Genomic DNA, 11,033 nt, shown 5'->3' with positions numbered 1-11,033 from the left:
AGTTGGTGGAAATTTACTCAACTGATTTTTTCAAACCATTTCATTAATTTGATTGAACAGAATTCATAAAGATCTTTCAACGGCCAACAGTAGCATTAGCGTGTGTAATAAAAGGCGTGGATAGTGATAGTGCTCAGCTGCCTACTTCATTTATTTAATAAACAAACATGGAGAAAGAATCCATTTATATTTAACATAAAGAAAAACCAAAAATAAACAATGATGGCATTTTAAAAAAAAAAAAAAAAAAAAAGATGCAAAGAATAATTAATTCATTCATATACCAAATCCTTATCTTTTCCCACAGTTTTTCTGTACACCATTGGCTCCCCACTATGATTATTTGCCTTTGTTTATTGCAATATTATTATGCTGCTCTCTAATTTCCCACTCTATTTATGTCTCTTTCATTGCCTTATTTTATTTATCTGGTGTTATAATATAGAGAAAATTATTATTTTTATTTACTTTCTACATTTCAAATATTACATTAGCTTTCATTTCATCCATAAACATCAAAGGTTTATAATTGAATTTTGAATTTAATTTTTACTTTGTACGAAAATTTAATATCAGACACTTATTTCCCTTAGTTTTTTCTAATGTTCACTTTGGATAAATATATATATATATATATATATTTTTTGAAATCTAAGAACCAGATAGAAATTACGATTAAATTTTAGGGAATAAATTGCATTTCTTTTCCCTTAAATTTATTTCTTTTAATTTTTTATGATAAACCTGATAAATTTGCAATATAGCATGCACTGAAAGATTTATTCATTAATATAAAATTTTAATATTATTATATTTAGTTTAAATTATACAATTTTTTAAATTGAAATGAAAATTAAAATTAAAACATTTGAAAGAGTACAATCCATTTAGGAGCAATGATTAGGTGCAGACACTTAATTCCATACTCTCCGTTTTTATATATATAAAGGAAAAAAAAATTTAAAAAAACTTTCTTTTTAGAAAAATACAAAACTGCCACATGACAGTTTTTTATTCGGTAGCTCCCTGAATACACAAAAATGAGTGCATTCCCATTTAAACTACATGGAAGGCTAAGCTCATTTTAATTAATACTTATCATTCTATTTTAACTCAAAAGATATTGATGACATCATTTACCTAATCAAGTTTTATACATTAGTCACCACACCCGTTTATGAGCAAATGTCATGTATGCATTTGAACTTTTTACACATAATTAAACTATCATAATAATTCTTATTCTATCATTTATATGGAACATACCCACATAATTAAGGGTATTTGGTATAATTTAACGTTTTTTTATTTATTTCATTAATAGATGTTTATCTTGATCTTAATTTTATCTTCTTTTTTTTTCTTTCTGTTTTGTTTTTTTTTTAATAAATAACAATTGTGGGAGTGTAGAGATTTGAACTTCCAATTTTAAGGAGTGATACATATCGATTACCGTTGAGATTAGGGATCTACATGAGTTGGATTTGGTGTTGGGGGAGTTTTTTGAACCAACACAAAAATTCAGGTTAGTTAGATTGGCCATCCAAATGACCCGGATAGGATTTCCAATCCAACCCAACCCAACCCAACCCAATATTTAAAATTCGGATTGAGTTGGATTAGGTTGTCGGGTTGTATGTTTCACATACCTCCCAATTACACTTAAGAAATCAGCTATTGAATGTGAGAGATAAAAATGGATATCTGATTTTTTTTAAAAAAATTATTAAACAAACCTTTAAGCTCACCAATGATTAAGCAAATGCAAAAAGAGGGAGAGCTACAAATGTTATAGTATAACAAATGTAAAAAACAAAGCAAACATCAATTGAAGTACCAATGTTGAAGATGATGAACGATTGAGCTGAAAAACAAAGAGGGAAAGCAAAAGACGAGAGGTGCGAAGCGAAATCAGAAACGAAACTTGAAAGTTGAAAGAGGAGAGCTGGAGGGCTAGTTGAGACATAGGCGCTTTCAAAAGAAAAACCATAAGAAACTAATAAGTTATAACATACATATATATACAATAGTAAATTCGGGGTGGTTGGATGAATCCGAGTTTTAAAAAAAAGGTAACACGAGTCCTAACCCAACTCAATTTTAAATTAACTCAACCAACTTTTAGAATTTGGGTTGATAGTCTAGGTTGTTCGGGTTGTCAAGTCATTTAAATGTCTTGAAATATATTCATGTTAACATTTATGCTTGATTGATATGTACATGCCTGCATGAGTATGAGTGTATACGTATTTGCATGTGATAATCACACGTGTCATCAATGAATATATTCTAAAATTTCTATCATCAAAATTATTAGGCAAACATATGTTTTTAATGTAAAAACCATTGACTAAAATGATTGTGGCATTTTTTTTTCATTGAAAATGTGGAAACATAATCGAAAAAATTAGGATAATATTGTAGTTTTTTAAACTATTTATGAAAATATGGTTGTTTTGAAACAATTTAGAAAAATATTGTACTTTTTTTTTTTAATTTAGTTTGTCGAGTCTTGGAAACTCGACAAAGGATGTCGAGTCTTCAAAATTCGACAAGTCTAAGTCAAATTTTGAAGACTCGGCTTCCATCATTTTTTTTCCATTTTGTTATTTTAATATTACACCTCTCTTTGTTATTATTTTTTTATCGCCATCTTCTTAACTTAACTCTAAAAAATATCACATAAAATAATATCTCATTCACGTTTTCTTCCATAATTTAAAAATAATAAAGTGTAAATTAAAATATTCATATTAATACAACTATTATCTCATTTATATAAAAATAATTAAAAACAAATAAATGTGTCCCACAAGGCGGACGTCGTCGATTTCGAGCTGGTTTTCATCATTGACTTCGAACTTGAGGTTGCTCTGGTTCCTCTTGATGTTGCTCTGGTACCTCTACAGGCACTTCATAATATAAATATTCGTTATGTTCTCGACGATCGCGACCATATCCATGCACGTATGAAGACGATGGACCAGCCTCTAAATCATAATATCCTGAACCAAATGCTGGCATCATCATCATCGGACTAACATAATCAGTTTGGCTTTTCTTCTACATCATAGGGGGCAATTCTTCCATATTGTGGGCAACCTCATCGAACTCATCTTCTTCTTCTCGAACAGGTCCTCTAGATCTAGCTGCTGGTTGATGAACAATAAGTATATCGTACATATAATGTATCTCCTCCATATAGCTCTAGATGTCATTGCATATAGCAAGAACCTAGTTCGGATCATTCGCAGCATCACGGAGTCTATTATTGTTCGATCTTTATGAATTATAAAATAATTAGATAATATTTAAAATAAATTTATATTAAAAATAATTAGATAATATTCATTTATTTATCAGATGACCCATAGCTGCTCCCGGATGAGTAACGTAGCGCCTTGTGATATTATTATACCAGTTGATGTAGTTTTGAGTGACATCCCTGTCAAACTGCTCAATAGAAACCCCACTACAATAAACCTTGCACGATAGTGCTATCGCACTACCAAATATGTAACTTTTTGGGACCAATCTTCAGTTCTTAAGTCAATATCATGCAATAGGGGTTCAGTATTACAAGGCGATAGGACATACTGCTGAAAATCAAATTATCTCATCACCCTGTCAGGAAGATACCACTCACCAATGTGAAAACATATGTGAGAACTTATCGTCCGCTATATGTTTTGACTAATTTTACAGAAATTGGACAAAGTGTGCATAACAAGTTTGTAAGGCTCCCAAATAATCTGAAACACAAAATATTATATTGAAACATTAATGACAAATACAATAAAAATCTATATAAAATAATCAATTTGGCTCAGTATTAATGTATCTAATCAGGTTGAAGCAGATCAAACATATATCTATACTGGCTGACTACATGTGTGTCACACCCCGCACCAGATTACCCTCCTAACCTGGACGGAATGGTGACGGCAGCAGTTACCAACCCTTTTACTGGCACTTACTACCTATCTTACCTGTTAAATATGGCTCAAACCCTGAATACATACAAATTAACTCAGAACTTAACACATTTACATTACAGGGTTTCACAGCATTGCTCATACACGGATATTACAACCTAGTGAGCCCCAGCAAGAATACTAGTCACAAGACAGACACATGTGTACTAACTAACTAGGTCTTCAATTACGCTTCCTTCAACCTGTTCCTTTGAGTGGCAGAGCAGCAGCAGAAAATTCTTTTGAGAACTGACCGCTACCTGGAAAAGAAAACATTTGAAAACGTGAGTTAAAAGCCCAGTGAGTGACTTAATAAAAATATAAATCCCATGCTCAAAACTGAAAGCTTGAAAACATAATACTGAAACTAAAGTATACCAAGAAAACATGTACATAAAACCTTTAAAACCACCATTAAACATCATTATTCCTTAGTTGAGAACGAGCACATCCCTCTTGCTCCCAGCGTCTGTTACCAGCCAAGAGACCCATACTTCAGCCTCCCTTTGTTGGTATATAGCCTAGGAGACCCATACTTCGGCCTCTCATTCAGAACTACCTACGGCACGTGGAGTTTTCTATGTACCGTCAACACCTTAGGTACATTTATTTAGATACCTTCCTTACCTTCAATATCCGACTCACTTAAGCTATCAAGCTCTCAAATAAAGCATAGAAAACTCTTTAGGATACCTTCCCCACCTTCAGTATCCCTTTTCATTATGTTTAGAAATACCAACGCATGTACTTTGAAAATCTTAGGTATTTAAAACATAGTACATCAAGCTTCATTCAACCTTAGCTTTAACCCTAACGCATGCTTCATACTTTGTAACATATGTTGACTTAAATCATGTTGAACTAGCTTGTAGAAACTATTAGCATGCATTAGATATGGAAAACATACTTGGAAACCTCCTACATTAGTAACAACATGCGTTGATAAACATTCATAAGCATTAGCAATTCCAAACTATTCTTCTAGCCTAGGAGAAGATATGACTACCCTTATCATTAGTTGAGAGTGAACTATTAGATCTAACCCTCAATGTCAACTTTAGTCGGGGAGAACCCTATTGCTCAATCCTTTGACTTCGTATTACCTACATGCACGTGGCTATAACTGAGTACCGTTATACCTTAGGTACTTGACTAGGATACCTTCTCATTGTCCTTCAGTATCCTTAGGACATCTTCTAATTGTCCTTTAGTGTCCTTAGGATACCTTCTCATTGTCCTTCAGTATCCGTCATATACCTAGTCATAAACATTTAGTTGAAAGGTTACCTTCTCATTGTCCTTCAGTATCCGTCATATAACTAGTCATAAACCTTTAGTTGAACACTAAGGCTTAGTGCTCAATTCATCATACTAGTTCACCCATCATACTAATTCATCATAAAAATGGAGTTACTTAAACATACTAAAATTATTTGGATAATATAACATATCTAAATCATGTCAATTCCATGGAAAACATGTTTTACTTAGCATGAGAAACAGCTTCATAAATATGTTGATTGGCAATTCATTTAAACACTTAGCATGAGAAATAGCTTCAAAGAAATCACAGTCTCTAAATCATTAGAACAGTAAGTCATCACATAGTCACTCACAGCTCGTTGACCTCTTAACGGGTTATATGTTCCTTCTAGCTCTTCTTGGCCTGAAAGGACATAATTCCCGGTTAAACTACTTAGAATTCTTAGTAAAACACCTCAAATAATTCATTATTAAAGGAACATTCATCAATAAAGACAACTTTACTGGCGAGATCCCCTAGAATGAGATCAGCGAGATCCTCTAGAGTGAGATCAAGCTTTTCCTTGCAAACCTTCATCCTAGTGATACTCATCTTATCAGCGACACCAATGATACTCACCTTACCAATGACACCAGAGATACTCAGCTCAATTTCTAGCGAGATTCCCTTCTAGAGCGAGATCCTCTTCACAAAATTATCGAGATTTTCTTCATTAGCAAGATCCTTATCACAAAATCTCGCTATAATCTCCATGGTGAGCTGTTTGCTTATTCTTCTCAAGCAGTTGTCTGTTTATGTTCAGATTCTCTGTTACAATTTTAAAAATTCATAACTCAAAATCCAGACCTCTTTTGAAGAAAATTCCTTCTATAAACATGTTTAGAATTGAGTTGTTTTCTTACCTTAAAATTTTAACCAAAAATTCCTTATAATTTGGCCTAGAGCTTTCAATCTTCACCTCGGGCCCTGATTAACCCAAGATTATGTCTCTTCTATAATTTCATCACTTTCTGTTCTTCTTCTTCTGCCATCTTCCTCCAACAAGACAATCTTGTAAACTAGATTCTCCCAGCTTTTAAATGGCACTGCTTTCATTAAATTTGCTCATGTAGATTGCCCAAAACCAAGTTTTCGAAGTTCATTTTCCCTTTTAATCTTCTTGCCGCCTCCCAAATTCAAGGATTAACCGCCACGTGCAAACCCAATAAGTGAGTTTCCTTATTTAACATGTTTTTCTTTTCCTTTCTCAACAACTCCTATAAATAACATGGATTTCCACTTATATGATATTTAATATATATTTCTTTAGCCAAACATGCTTGTTTAGGAAACTTTGAATTCGGGGTTTACACTTAGCTACACAAGAGCTTATTTCTTCTTGTTTCTAGCCTCTAACCCTCCTAAAACATGGCTTCATTTAACTTATTAAAAGACATCTCATTATTTACCCTTACTTAAAATAATTAGGGTTCGAGTTTTACAATGTGTAGCTGTCCTAGTCACACAAAATTTATCTCTCCACCTAAATTTTTAAATCGATAATTTAGATTATGAATTAACGAGATCAGTCATATAAAAATTAAATTGAATTAAGATAACATACTGAGAACCGTAGTCTTGTCAAGCTAACTAAGCATCATTTGTAGCTGTGGAGCCATTGTTGGAAATCGCTCCAAAACCCATAATTGTAAAAGTATCAGAGGCACAACTATCTCGCAAACTTCAGGTTTGGTTGCTTTGCATAGTTGTGTATACAACCATGCCAAACATGCTCCATCCCAAGAATATCGTCCCGCATCATAGAGGTTAGCTAACTTTAGCATGAACATCAAGTGAACAAAATGACTTGATTTGTCGGAGAACAGACTTCCACCCATCATTTGCAGTATATATGCTCGTGCATATCTCATGACGGTTTCCTCGTTTGCATCATCTTCAAGCTCACGGAATTGTGTCTCTAACCATATTAAACTTAACCTCGATCCTTTAATTTTTTTCGACAAGTGGGGTCACACCGAGGTACAATTGATAGATTTATAACCAGTCATCATACATCACTTCGGAGACTAGCCCACCGTCAACAGGTAACCCGAACAACACTTCTATGTTCTGTAGAGTGATAGTGCACTCTCCAATGGACATATGAAATTTATGCATCTTAGGCCTCCATCTCTCGACCAATGTTGTGATGAGATACCAATCTAACTGAATTAATCCCAATCTGGCAACCTTATAAAATTTAGATGTACGAAGTAGCGGTAGTATTCGAAGGTGGAGTGGGATTGCACTGAACTACTGCCTCTCGACGTTTGCAAGCTATTTTTCCAGTGTTACGATCTTTCCATACAACAGTTTATCAATGAATGGATTGGTCGTACAAAATATGAGGATCAATAGATCCTAAATTTAAAGTCATGATCTAAAAGAAAAAAAATTATTTATTTCTCAATTAAATAATGTACAACTTAATTAAAAGAATAATGTACAACTTTATAAATTATAATTAAAAAATTAAATATACAATAAAAGTATCATCTACACTTACTTAAATATACATGAAAAAAATTATTTATTTCTCAATCCCTAACTGTCTAAAGCCTGTCTTAATAACGAAGGACACTTCCTTCGATTATGGCCTAACTGATTACAAAACTCACATCATTGTCGAGTGATTAGTTCTGTCTAATCCATCTCGTTATGGTAACGTGAACTCTTTGGTTTATCAGATTTTCTCAACAACAATTGATCAGCATATAAGGCGGACATATTAGAGTGCGTGATCCAGTAATCTTCATGCGGTACAGGTTGAAATTGAGGAGAGTAACATTCAACATACTTAGACAATTTATAGTAATCCTCAATAAAATCTCTGTAGTTCATGTTAAAATGTGAGCAAACTGCCATAAAATACGAGCATGAAATGCCAAATGCTTGCCACTTGTTACATGAACAGTACCACTCAGACCCGTTTAGTCTCAATATTTGAACATTTCCTCCTTTAACATTAAGATTATGACATCCGGTCTTCACATGAAACACACCTTCATATCGATTATATGATTGTACTTCATGTTTACTAAATCTTGCAGCCTATTTATTAATTTTTTCGTGTGCGTACCTGAATTTTTACTCCACTTAGTATTATAAATATGCTTGAAACAAATTGTTAATAACATATATATATATATATATATATATATATATATATATATATACAAAAAAAATAATATTACCGGGTGTATTTATCTTGACGTTCCGATTTATTCCTTTGATGTCTTCAATGGCTTTATTAAACTTTTGAATTTGAAATTGATACCTGGCACGATAAACATAATTTTTTAGTGTATTAAATTTGTAATTTTTTATTAAAGTTGTTGACGATATGTTGTAAGCAGAAACGATGGTGACATTTGATCCCGATCAACCATTTACTGGATTGTTCACTACTGCGATGATGCCAGTATGTCGATCTGAAATTAAACACACCTCTTCGTGTGTTACAATTTCTATCAAGTGTTTCAGAAACCATCCCCATGAGTCTGCAGACTCTTCATTTGCAACGGTGAATGCAAGTAAAAGAAGATGCCCATTCGAATCAACTGATGTAGCAATCAATAATTTTTCTTGATATTTTTCATACAAGTTGGTATCATCTATCTAAATTATCGGCTGACATTTATTAAAAGCTTCTATACAATGACCAAATGCCCAAAATATAGAAGTTAGGATAACATGGCCTTCAGTAAGCGTTTCTTTCACTCTCCACTCTACACCTGTTCCGAGATTGGTTTGCTTAACCATTTACAACCACCTGGGTAACAATTTGTATGACTCATCTCAGTCACCGAACACTTTAGCAAACGCTTTTTTTTTGCCTTCCCATACCCTATGGTAAGGAACATGATGTCCACATTTTGATTTTATGTCAGACTGCAGTTGTGCCACACTGATAGATGGTTTTTCCCTTATGACATCACAAAACTCTAGTGCAATCATTCATGAATCCAATTGCACATGACTTTGACTCAGTTCTGAATAAAAACATTTATTTTGCTCAACATACTTACTGATCTCGAACAAGCCATGCAATTTTTTCTTTATTGCACGAAGTCTCCATTTGCAACCTTCTTCCCACTTCTTACACCAAATTGCCCAAATCGAATTCCACAACCACATATGGTGTGTGACATTTAATAGCAAAACATTTGACCGCATGTTGTAGCATTTCTTTGTCTTGACAAATCATCCCCTTATACAATTGGATATTGTCAATATCTACAGAGGCTACAATTGGGTTGTATTCTCGAATGCTATCTAGTACATTCATATCTAAATTGTTGAATGTATCTGAAGGTAACTCATGTTCATGACCATAAAAAACCAACTCTTCAAATTCATCGTTCGTTTCTGTTCTGAAATCTTTGTACTAATTGTTAGCCGCTATATCTTCATTATCACATGGTGATGTAACTGATTCTAGTTCAGGATCAATACATTGAGTTGGATATTCAAACTGACTAAACGGTGCATTCAAGTTTATATCCAACCTTATCCTACTTACATTTACATACAAATGCATTAAATTCGAGAGTGGCATCGTGATTAAGAACATCAAGTTCATAGCTTGTTCATTCGGAATAGGAAATGACATAAACCTTATTGATCCTGATGGTTCTAGATTAGAATGTCTATATATTATTTCTAACTCATTTTTTCTCATATCTGCACTAAGTAACGTCCCAACCATTTTAATGAATTGTTTAAACACAATTCCACTGTTCACATTTTTACTAAAAACCTCACTTGGTGGTTGGTCATAATCAACTCCATCAATATCATCGTATTACCATTTGTAAACGACATAAATCCCAAACATTTGTCCGCCGTTTTCTATATATATAAAAATAAACAAACAATACATTACTAATTGTTTTACTAATTATCAAACTTAAACAAAAACAAAAAACGATAAAAAATTAAAATATCATAAGAAATATGTTAAAAATCACAATAAAATTAATACTAAAATCACAATATATTAAAAATACTAATGTTTTTCTATTTTTTCAAATTTAATACTAAAATCACAATAAAGTTAATACTAAACTAAACTATTTATTCAAAGATAATAAAGTTAATACTAAAATCACAATAAAGTTAATACTAAACTAAACTTTTTTAACTAATTTTTCAAAGTTAATACTAAAAAAATCAAATATCATAGGAAATATATTAAAAAAGATACAATAAAAATCACAATAAGGTTTAAACTAAACTAAACTTTTTAAACTATTTTTTTCAAAGTTAATACTTTGCTATTTTTTCAAATTTAATACTAAAATCACAATAAAGTTAATACTAAACTTAACTATTTTTTCAAAGGTAAAAAAGTTAATACTAAAATCACAATAAAGTTAAATACTAAACTAAACTATAATCACAATAAAGTTAATACTAAACTAAACTATTTTTTCAAAGGTAATAAAGTTAATATTAAAATTACAATAAAGTTAATACTAAACTAAACTTTTTAAACTAATTTTTCAAAGTTAATACTAAAAAGATCAAATATCATAAGAAATATATTAAAAAAAACACAATAAAAATCACAATAAGGTATTAAACCGAACTAAACGCTTTAAGCTATTTTTTCAAAATTAATACTAAAGTTTTGCTATTTTTTCAAATTTAATACTTAAATCACAATAAAGTTAATACTAAATTAAACTATTTTTTCAAAGGTAATAAAGTTAATACTAAAATCACAATAAAATTAATACTAAACTAAACTGTTT

At 31.8% G+C, this 11,033-nt stretch overlaps 1 pseudogene; it reads right to left on the bottom strand.

The window, feature by feature from the left end:
• Positions 1-2,748: 2,748 nt before the first annotated feature.
• On the bottom strand, positions 2,749-5,829 carry LOC150032849 (uncharacterized; annotated as a pseudogene).
• Positions 5,830-11,033: the final 5,204 nt, after the last annotated feature.

Source organism: Benincasa hispida, chromosome 11 (assembly GCF_027475165.1).
Source record: "Benincasa hispida cultivar pf3 chromosome 11, pf3_genome.v1.1, whole genome shotgun sequence".
Taxonomy (NCBI): domain Eukaryota; kingdom Viridiplantae; phylum Streptophyta; class Magnoliopsida; order Cucurbitales; family Cucurbitaceae; genus Benincasa; species Benincasa hispida.
Note: the sequence above shows the minus strand (reverse complement) of the source record. Positions and strands in the feature narration are given on the sequence as shown.